The sequence below is a fragment of the Coturnix japonica genome, chromosome 3 (genome assembly GCF_054131305.1).
Source record: "Coturnix japonica strain WE chromosome 3, WE-NBRP24, whole genome shotgun sequence".
Taxonomy (NCBI): domain Eukaryota; kingdom Metazoa; phylum Chordata; class Aves; order Galliformes; family Phasianidae; genus Coturnix; species Coturnix japonica.
Window position 1 is genome coordinate 96,003,994 of NC_140665.1, and position 11,507 is coordinate 96,015,500.

Here is an 11,507-nt window from a genome sequence, read left to right on the forward strand (position 1 = left end):
CAGGCACGGAATACCTGGATTGTGAGTTTGCGCAGAGAAAAAAGCAAGTGGGTGAATTGGAAAAAAAAGAAAAAAAGGAATTCTATAATTAAATCCATTCTGTGTCACACATTATGGTTTGACACAGCGCACTGAACACGTGCCTAATTTCACTGTGCTTTTTTCGGTCTCTCCTACCTTTTTCTGTATATTAGTCTTTTCTGTATATTAGTCACTAATGGGCAGATGCATAGATCCGTGTAGCAGAGGAGATGCATGGGGAAGTGCCTGTGAGAAAAACGCCTGTGTGTTAGGAGGCTCAATGGCAGCACCATATGAGCCTCAGGCAGGCTGAGAAAGGAGCATGGCCATACCTGGAGGCATGGACCTGTCCACTCCACATCAAGGATCTCTTTGCCCTTCTTCCTCCTGTGTCACACAGTCATGCCTTTTTCCTGATGCTGGCTGCAATTAAGGGACAGGAAAACCAGTAAGGGGGGAAGAAAAAAATGAACAACCCAACACACAGGAGACTTGTGTGCTCTGTCCTTCCCACTGTGTGTCTGTATCCCAACATCACCGCTTAACCTTAAGTGCTTCTGAAGCTTAGAAGCGGTCAGATAGCATTTGAATTTCTGCATCTTTTTCCTTTGTACTGCTGGCTCAAGCTGCGAGCAGGGCTGCCAAGTTCTCAGAAGAGTGGTTTCACTCATGGTGTGTCTGGCCAGGAACACACACAGCAGTGCCAGGGACTTGCAAGAAAGCCCAGCTGTGTGAGGCTGCCAGCCTTCATTTGCAAAGGTAAGGTTCAGGTTGATGTCCAGATCCCTTGTGATTTTCCTAATCATGATGCTAGATATTCTGAAAATTATCCACCACTAGACAGATCTTGCAGGCACAGGAAGCCAATTAGGTTAACCTTATATAGGTCTTCTGTGAATAATCCTCATTTTCATGTGTATTTAGGATGTGCAAATTCTCACCCTTCTTTGAAGTACCCTAAAGCTCATTCAGATGCTAAACAACTTGAGTTGTGATTAACTGCTGTTGAAGTTGCCCCCAAGTCTCCTGCTTTGAACAGGAGCTCTTCCAAAGGCAGACTGTGTTCAGACCTTATTACTAACTCCTTCCAATCATTACAATGCCCCTAATTCTGTGATTCTATGATCTCTGCTGGTTGTAATAATCCATGGGCTGCACCCAGAGCCACACAATGCTTCAGGAGGGCGCTGGAGCAAAAACAAGTGCTCATCTCCATCTCAGCAGCTCTGCGAGGTGCTTCACCCTGTCCAGGAGCTGCTCCCCATAGCAGTGATGGTAGCAAGGCATCAGGAAGGGTACTGAGACAAAAGCAAGGTGCAGGGCCATGAAGGTGTTCTGCTGTGGGTGGATAATCACAGCTTTCACAGTCACAAGGCAGAGCACAACAAAGCCAGGCAGCATGATGAGAACTATTTAAAACCAAAAGGCTGTGTTTTGGATTTATATGTGAAAGACCTAGTTATCAGGACTTAGAAGTCCTCTCAGTGCAGCTACTTGGGATGATTAAGTGTTGGGATGCTCAAAGCATGAAAGAACATTCCCAGGTCATTCCAAATTAAGCATTTAAGGACCTGTTTCCTGATCTATTCTCACATGGCCAAACCTTTCTAATGCCAACAGCTCGTGGAGACCAAGGCCGCTCTACTGGAAATGCCTACTTGGCAGGACCTGAGCACTCCATTTGGTTCCAAAGCTTTGCTGTCTTATACTGTGGCAGGGGAGCAGGTGGCACAGGACAAGGACAGCTGTCCCACGGGGCTTCTGGCAGGGCAGAGCAGCCAGCAGTGTCTCTACTCCTTCCTGGCCACCCTTGGCTGCCTGGCACTTGCTCTGACTGCTGTGCTCAATGCAGGCTCCAAAGACATCCCTGGTTGTGTTTAAGAGCCGTTTGGATGTGGTACTCGGGGATATGATTTAGTGTAGCGTTTTTAGAGTTAGGGTTCTGGTTAGGCTGCGGTTGGACTTGATGATCTTCAAGGTCTTTTCCAACCTGGGTAATTCCATTTCTAAGCAAATCAAGGTGGGCACAACCCAAGTGGTGCAACTGCCTGTGAACACATTTCATCCCAATGTGGTTTAAGCACTCCTAGTTTTCCTGAAATCTCCTTTTCATGTCAAGGAACCCACACAAGTTTTCTAATAACCAGTCCATCTTCCTCCTGCTACAAAGATGATTTTGCTTTATGTTACCTCCACTTTACCTGGGGAATAACTGGTTATTGACCTTTCTGCAGAAAGGAAAGCTTCAATTATTTACCCTTTGAGCTTCCCCCTTGCTAGACAAAGCAAACCACAGTTGTTCAGCCTCTGTCTGTAGGTCATACTTGGGAATCCTTTCACATGCTGGTTGCTGCACATTAGTCTCTCCAGTTGTGGCTTCCTCAGAGCAGACCAGAACAGAGTAATTGCCTCCTGTCTCACACGGAGCCTCATATTATTGATGTATATTTGTTTTCTGATCCATTATAACTCCAGGCCTTCTTCTGCTGCACTGATGCCAGCCTGCTCATTCCTTGCTTGTGTTTGTGCCTTTGGCACATCCTTCAGTAGTTCACTACTTTGTATGTTTATTTATCAAGTTAAATCCTGCAAAGTTTGGTTCATTCCTCTTCTTCTTTTCTTAGGCTTTTTGAGCTCCGAACTTATCTGCCTCAATGATACTGATGCCTGCCAAGTTTGGAAGTATACCATTTGATTCATCCCAGTCATTTACAGAAATAGTGTTAATGGGGTCTTCAATTATATATTTGTAACTCAAGGTGCTTGTTGGCTTAGATCCTGCAGTGTTCAGAGCCACTGGTCCCTGCTGTCCAGAGCAACACCTTTCTGTCTCAAAGCTGAGCTCACCGACTTGCCTCAATGTAGTAACTTGATATTCTTATGTAAATTTTAAGGAGATCATCAATTTTGGCTTCAATTATGACCCCCAATTGGATAAAATGAGTATTATAAAGAACATTAAAAGAAAATAGTAGGCAGGAGATTCCCTCCCCCCCCCACCCCTGATACGAAATAGGACATCCCTGTCCTTCATCTTGTGAAACCTGAGTTGCGGCCTAGTCCCCAGAGCATGAGATCCTATGGGTAGGACATGCACCAGTCATTTACCAGAGCCAAAAAAAGGTCCAAAAAAGTAGATTTATTATTTATCATTTATTTGAAATGCACACTGCTATGTCTTGAAAAATGTGCTAGAATATCTCAATGCAGAAGGAGCCACGTGAAATGTTCTGTCAGAATTAAATGTTCCAGGAAATTAGATGGTGAAGAAGGCTGGTGAAGTCATTGGGCTGTTTTATTTTCCCCCAAAAGCCAATAACAACTCCCAGTGGTCAGATTAGTGCCTGTTCCAGAAGTTCAGCCATATCCTTCTCTTAAACTGAGTCCTTGGGGAACAATTTTAGCTCCACTGGAAAGGCGAGGAAAATTTGGCTTCTTGCCTTCTGTCCACTTCCACATGGCAAATGAACCATTTGTGGGGTTTGTTTCAAAGTCCTTTGCAGCTTCAAAGATCTGGATACGTTATGTGTAGCCCTCTGCTTTTGTCATGTGCACCTTGGTGCATCACGACTCTGCTGCTCTACTGCAGATCCCAGATCCTGTTTCCATCCTGTCCCAGTATGGTCTTTGGGAAGAAACAAAATTTTTATGCTGGCTCCACAGGGCTCTTCCCACAGTTTGCTTTCAGGGTCCTGGTGGACAGTTTGTTGAGTCAGAGCTTCACAAGCAGGGCTGGTTCAGAAGCTCACTGAAATCAACAGAGGGACATAATTGCCTGCTGAGTGATTTCTAGTTAAAGATGCAAAATAAATATTTTCCCCAACCCACCTTCTTAGAACTATTCTAGATCTAGGCAGCTCCTTTTAGAAAAAAAGAGACCTTTGAGCTTACTAGCCAACTCCTCTGCTATCACAGTGATCTTTTAAAAGATTTTGAAAGAGTTCAGCTTGAAAGTCTGTCTTCAAAGGAATGTTATTTTGTGCCTTTGGAAGAGAACCTGATCACTTTTTAGAGACAAGCAGCCTTTTGATTTTCAGCCTAAATATATTTGTGGACAGTATGTATGTATTTGTTCTCCTGCCAACACCGTGCTTTAGGTTAAATGAATCCTTTCCTCTCCCTTGTTTGCTTCCTCCTCGCTATATTTATTGAAAACAGTTTCAGACCTTTTCAGCTTCTGGTTTCTTACGCTAAGAAAACCAGATTTGTTCAGACAAACTTGCTACCAGGACTAATTTCCTGTACACTTTGCATACCAGCAATATTTGGGATTGGGGTCATTCAGTTCTTGGTTCAAGTGCCTCAGACTCTCAGCTTCCCCACAGACACTGCTCAGAGTGAAGGGATTGGAGCATCTCTCTTACAAGGAGATGCTGAGATAGCTAGCACTGTTCAGTCCAGGGAAGGCTTGAGGGGATGTTATTAATGTCTGTCAGAATCTGAAGGGAGGGTGCAAAGAGGATGAAGCCAGGTTCTTTTTCGTTGGTGCCCAAAGAGATAATGGGTACAAACTAGAAAACAGGAATTTCTGTCAGAACATTGGGAAACATTTTGTGTGAGTGTGACTAAGCTCTGGCACAGGTTGCCAGAGAGGCAGTGGACTTTCCTTCCATGGAGATCTTCAAAAGCAATCTGCCTGAGCAGAGCAGGGTTGGATGAGATGAGCTCCAGAGGTTCCTTCCAGCTTCAAACAGTTGGTGACTATGTGACTCAATTTGGGGAATTAAACTGAATTTTAAAAATTCAGTTATTGATTTGGGAACTGGGAAATGGATAAACATGTAATGGGACCTACAAGAGTTCTTCACTGCCAGTCATCTCTGCCAGCTGTCAATGTTCCCTCCTTCCCTTTTAGCATTCCAGCTCATATCCTCCCTTTGGTTTTTTTCTTGTCCCAGTGTACTTGGTCAAATAGAGCCCCTAATGAGCATCAGAGATGGCTGTCCACTCAAGGATGCAAGGAAGGCTGAGTAGTGAGCATAGAATCATAGAATTACCTTGATGGAAACGGCCTTGAAGATCAAGTCCAACCGCAACCTAACCAGTACCCTAACTCTAAAAACCCTACACTAAATCATATCCCTGAGTACCACACCCAAACAGCTCTTAAACACAACCAGGGATGGTGATTCAACCACCTCCCTGGGGAGCCTATTCCAGTACCTAACTACCCTTTCTGTAAAGAAGTGCTTCCTAATATCCAACCTAAACTTGCCCTGGCACAACTTGAGGCCATTTCCCCTCGTCCTGTCACCTGTCACCAGTGAGAAGAGACCTGCCCCCACTCTCACTGTAAGCACCTTTCAGATACTGGAAGAGGGTGATAAGGTCTCCCCTCATCCTCCTCTTCCCCAGACTAAACAGCCCCAGCTTCCTCAGCCTCTCCTCATGCGGCTGATTCTCCAAGCCCTTCACAAGCCTTGTTGCCCTTCTCTGGACCTGCTCCAGTACCTCCATGTCTTTCCTGTGCTGATGTGCCCAAAACTGAACACAGTACTTGAGGTGAGGCCTCACCAATGCCGAGTACAGGGGCAGGATGACTTCCCTAGTTCTGCTCACCACACCATTCTTGATACAAGCTAGGATATCATTGGCCATCTTGGCCACCTGGGCACACTGCTGGCTCATATTCAGCCAACTGTCCATCAGCACACCAAGGTCCCTTTCCATATGGGAGCTTTCCAGACGCACCTCCCCAAGCCTGTAGGGTTGCCTGGGGTTGTTGTGACCAAAATGCAGAACCTGACACTTGGCCCTATTGAAACTCATGCCATTAACCTTGGCCCATCAATCGAGTCTATCCAGGTCCCTCTGTAGTGCCCTTCTCCCCTCATGCAGATCAACACTCCCTCCCAACTTAGTGTCGTCTGCGAATTTGCTGAGGGTGCACTCAATCCCCTCATCCAGATCATCAATGAAGATGTTAAACAGAAGTGGCCCAAGCACCGAGCCCTGGGGGACGTCGCTCATGACCAGCCACCAACTGGATTCCACTCCTTTGACCACAACTCTCTGGGCCCAGCCATCCAGCTAGCTCTTCACCCAGTGGAGCGTGCGCCCATCCAAACCATGGGCAGCCAGCTTCTCTACCAGAATGTTATGGGGGACAGTGTCAAAGGCCTTAGTGAAGTCCAGGTAGACCACATTGACAGCCTTACCTTCATCTACCAAGCGGGTCACCTTATCATAGAATGAAATCAGGTTAGTCAGGCAGGATCTACCGTTCATAAACCCATGCTGACTAGGCCTGATCCCCAGGCTAACATTTAGTTGTTCCATGATGATACCTGAGATTATCCTTTCCATGACCTTCCCAGGCACTGAGGTGAGACTGATGGACCTGTAGCTGCCAGGATCATCTTTCCATCCCTTTTTGAAGACAGGCGTCACATTTGCCAGCCTCCAATCCACTGGGACATCCCCAGTCAGCCAAGACTGCCAAAAAATAATGGAGAGTGGTTTGGCAACCACATCTGCCAACTCCCTCAGCACTCTAGGGTGCAAACCATACAGCCCCATGGACTTATAAACATTCAGCTTTTGAAGCAGGTCCAGAACCATCTCATCGCAGATCACGCAGGGTTCATTTTGTTCCCCCTTCCTACCTACCAGCACAGGGGGCTGTGTTCCCAGGGAGTTACAAGCATTACTATTGAAGACTGCCTCAAAGAAGGTACTAAGTACCTCAGCCTTGTCCCGATCCACAGGGACCAAGTTGCCCTCAGAATCCAACAAGGGATGGAGATTTTCCTTAGCTTTCCTCTTGCCGTTGATGTGTTTATAAAAATATTTACTATTCTCCTTAACCTTAGCAGCCAAGCTCAGTTCTAGCTGCACCTTGGCTTTCCTAATTTTCTCCCTGCACAACCTCACTACATGCCTGTAATCCTCATAAGTAGCTTGCCCACTCTTCCAGAGACCATAAACTCTCTATTTGTTCTTGAGATCAGGCCAAAGATCTCTGGTCAGCCAACCCGGCCTCCTTGCCCGTTGGCTCGTCTTTCTTTGGGACAGTAAGCTCCTGCACCTTTAGGACAGTTTCCTTAAAGTATTCCCAGCCTTCCTGGGCTCCCACACTCTCCAAAGTTACCCCCAAGGGGAACCTCTCAGCGACGGTCCGAAGGACGTTGAAGTCTGCCCTCTGGAAGTCCAAGGTGTCACTTCTCCTGACTCCCCTCCGCGATTCAACAAGGATCGAGAAATCTATCGTTTCATGATCACGTTGTCCAAGACGGCCTCAAACATTTACATCCCACACCAGATCTTCGCTGTTAACAAACAGCAGGCCCAGGATTTTGCTTCCCCTCATCGGCTCCTTCACCAGCTGTGTCAGGAAGTTATGATGGAGGCATCTTTCCCAGGGTCGCTGTCTGACCTACAGAAGAGGTGCTGGGGCCTCTGTTCCCACTGTGGACACCCAACCTCATTGATTTCTGCCCTTTGCATTCCTGGCCTGGAATGCCAGGCCCAGGTCCCTGACCTGAAGGACCAGGACAGCCACTGTGTTCACTCTGGTAACAGAGCTGTTTCAAGGATGGCTGAGTACTGAGCAGGGAAAGAGGAGTTCGGCCGATTCCTGGTTCGGTCCGATTCCTAATGGGGCAAGGAGAGCCATGGAACCACAAGGGTACAGCAGCAGCAATGTGGGGAGAAATTATTTTATTTTATTTTGAAATAATTAAAGTTAAAGAAATAATAATAATAAAAAATTAAAATAATAAAGTCAAATAAAATGACAGAGAATCCAAAAATCCTGGCTAGATTTCTCACCTTAGAAGTGGCATTAGAGTGAGGCTAATGCCACTTCTAAGGTGAGAAGTCTAGCCAGGGCAAGAAGAAAGGAAAAGAGAGAATGTCTTGTGATATGTGAACAGTTTTATCTTTGCTTCAGAATGAAAGATGGAAACAGAATAACGCAAAGTCCTACAAACTACATATCCCAGTGGACTTTGCATTATTCTGTATGTATATGTATGTATATGTAGTGCTATTGACTGGAGCAATAGCACTACATGTTGTCATGATGGGGAATATCAATAAGGAAAAATCATAAAAACAATTCAGGTATCTGCTGCTCTCTGACTGTGTGTACTGGTGGGCTTCCTCCTGCAATGATAGGGATTGATGTCCTTAGGCACAGGAGGCCCTCAGGCTGATGATCTGCAGGAGCATTTTTCAGGCCTGCTGCCTCTTGTCCCCGTCGTCATGGAAGGATTCTTCTCTCTCCGTCTCTTTGTGCACCTGGGGCTGCAGTTGCAGTTGCAGCCAATCTCTGGGAGCTTACAGCTCCTGGCTGGCTGCAGTGGGGGGCTTTGCTGCATGCAGGGCAGAGTGTCCCAGGGTCAGATCTGTTCTGGCTGCACCCTTCGCCCTTCTCTTCCAGTCTGTGTCCTGACCCCAGGTTCCTCTGCTGCCACATCCGTTCTCCGTTACTTGACGTTGTTTGTGGGCTATTTTGAAAAGGAAGCCAGCACCTGCTTTTGCAGCTCCTTAGCAGTTTGCCTGGCTTTGTTCAAATCTCTAAGAGCTGTGAAGAGCTCCTGCACGAGGGAGACTGGAATATTGGTCCCAGTGAGATTTGGAGGCTGTGGCTGATCTGAGGGTCTCTGCTCGGTGGAGGAGTGCTTTTTCTGTGGGGCAGTTCTTCTTGGAGGATCTGGCCTGTCCTGGGTGCGTCCCCTGCCGTTCTGCTCTTGCCCTCTGGTCGCATCTGGTGGCAATTCTCTGCTTGCTGCAGGTGTGCCTGCCTGAACACCTGATGGATGAACAGGCTGAGCTGGAGAAGGAGCTTGGGGCTCCAAAAGCAACCCACTGCTAGGTAGCAGCGTGTGGGCTGTCACTCTACAGGCAACAGGCTCCAGTACATCCAGGTGCCTGTGGCTGCTGCCATCCTGGCTTGATCCCTTACTGGCACCCTGTGATCTCACTGACACCACTGGAAGTCTTGTCTTCAGATGCCACCAAGTCCTTCATTGCCTCCAGAGGTGGACCTGAGCTTCTCCTTTTGGCCAGAGGTGTCAGTGATTGTCTGCTCCCATGATGACTTGCGTCCAGCCTTGTCGGCTCTGAGGATCTGTTTTTCCTGAAGAGCTTTCTTCCCTTCCTGGAGAGCTTCTCGCTTCCCTTTCTGATCTTGGAACAGAGGGCCTTGCTGGCTGCTTTGAGCTTGGCCCAGACACGCTGAACGCTGCAGCACAGAAAGGGTGGCACACAGCAGCCTCTGCACAGCTGAGATGGAGTCTGTGACCTATGTGTCCTGCTTGATGCAACTGCAGATCTACTTCCCTCTGGCTCTTGAGCAGCAGGGTCAGATGGAGACACACCCTTGTATCCTTCATTGCTAGGCAGGACGCGGTGTGGTGTGAAATAGTTTTGCTTATTCCTCTCAATGTGTTCATACTGCTCCAGCCACAGATACATCAACTTGTTCGCCTGGTTGTCAGGGTGTTCACAGAGTCTGTAGCACTCAGCATGGACTGTACGCATTGTTTCTTGTTTGCGTATGTCCATCAGGGAGGCAGATTTTCGCCGTTGACCAAAGGCCTGTGCTGATGACCTCCATGCCTGAGCCTGCATGTGCCTGCGCTGGAAGGGCAAGCGAGGGTACCTCCTTGTTTGCCACAGTGGATGTGGAAGCTGGGAGTCTTTGTGCCCCAGATTAGGCTCTGAGAGGCTCTTCTGCAGGTGCACTGGTGCCTGCATTTTCATGGCAGCACGCTCCAGGAGACTTCTCATAGCCTCATCCACCAAGGACAGGTCCCGCTTCTGGGACTTTGGTTGTGGGCAAGGTGTCGTCATATCCCCACAACAGGTGATGGTGCCCTCGTTGCCGCCCTCGTTGCCGCCCTCGTTGCCGCCCTTGTTGCCGCCCTCGTTGCTGCCTTCGTTGCTGCCTTCGTTGCCGCCCTCGTTGCTGCCTTCGTTGCCACTCTCGTTGCTGCTCCACTCATTGCTGCCCTCATTGCTGCCCTCTTTGCTGCCCTCATTGCTGCCCTCATTGCTGCCCTCTTTGCTGCCCTCATTGCTGCCCTCATTGCAGCCCTCAGGCATTTGCAACATGAGCCTGTGTGAGATGGAGAAAGAGAAGGAAGATGAAGGCAGTTCTGAGCCAAACACTCCTGAGGCCCCCAGGGCACTTCTGTCGCCTTAAAGCTGTTGGCAGGCTTTGTTATTTTCACTTGTTGGGGTCCCAACAAGTGTGTGCCCAAGGTTCCATTCCTGCTTACAGAGCACAAAGCAAGGACGACACTTTCGTGTCTGTGCCTCAGTGGTAAACCCTTCTACAAGGGCACTGCCTCTCAGATTTCAAGTCTCTGGATATCCCTCTGCCATCCCTGAGTCATTGCTGATTTCCATTTCACCAAGCCCTGCCCCTGTCCCCATCCCCTATCAGTAGTCTCACCTGTCCAAGCATCTGTTGGAGTCTTGAACAGTTCTGTACAAACATTGGATGGCTTCATAGGTGTCATCCGTCTGACTGGACACTGAGGAGCTGCAGCAGAGCAGAGAGCAGTGTTAGTGGGATTTCAGCTGGTGGGAGGTGACAGGAGAGGAACAGTGTTACTTACTGCATCCTCGCGTGCTGTGAAGACGTGCAGAAGTCCCAAACTGTTGGCAAAGAAGGCAGAGTGAGTGGATAGGGAGAACGTGATGGGGTGGTGGGCAAGTGGGGCCAGGGGTTGTCTTTGCAGGCACCTCCCTTGCCCAGGGCTGCTCACCTCTAGAATTTGCCTGGTTAGCTCCGTGTTGGCACTTCCTCTGTTTGGGACGTTTGGACCTTTCCTTCTGTATGGGCACAGAAAGCAGCGAGTGAGAGGGGAGCATCCCTAGCAGCCTCAGCGGCTCCCACTAACCCAGGGCACAGCCAGGCTCGGCCCGTGACTGCCCTGGGACTCCTTGCCGAGCCTGGCCAGGCCCTGCTGGGACACGGCCTCTCCTCCCAGGCAGTCCTCCCCAGCCCAGCCCTGGGGATGGCCCTGGCCCCCTCCAACCCCCCTCCCTGTGTTGCAGTGCCTGCCTCAGCACCAGCCCTGACTCCTACCATCCACTGCCTGAAGGCTGGAATAAGTACAGTCAGTAATGAGACTGTCGTGATCCAGAGGATACGGTAGAAGGTATCGTCCTCCATGCTGAGGAAGAAGCTCTTTCCCCAGAAATCAGCGCTGCCTGCGATGTGCTGAAAGAGCTAAGCAGTCAAGCTCCTCTCTTCAGTCCGCTCACAAGCAAAGTGGCTCCCAGCCCGACTCTGCCCCGAATTCTGGGCTGTCCCCTTTGTGATGTGAGTTACCCCGTCAGCAGCTTTGCTCTATGGCAACGTTTGTGATGCAAGAACAGCGAGCGGGGTGTGGCACAGCCCGGCCGGCTCAGCACAGCGGGGCCATGGCCAGCCCGGCCCGGCACCGAGAGCCGGCCCTGTGCAGGGCCACGCAAAGCCTGTGCCTCTCACCAGGAAGGACTGAATCCCGGCCCTGTGCCGTGCTCCCACT

General features: G+C 49.1%; 1 pseudogene; it reads right to left on the bottom strand.

Annotated features, from left to right (window-relative positions):
- Nucleotides 1-7,855: 7,855 nt before the first annotated feature.
- Nucleotides 7,856-11,149, bottom strand: LOC107312242 (uncharacterized; annotated as a pseudogene).
- Between the last annotated feature and the right edge of the window lie 358 nt (nt 11,150-11,507).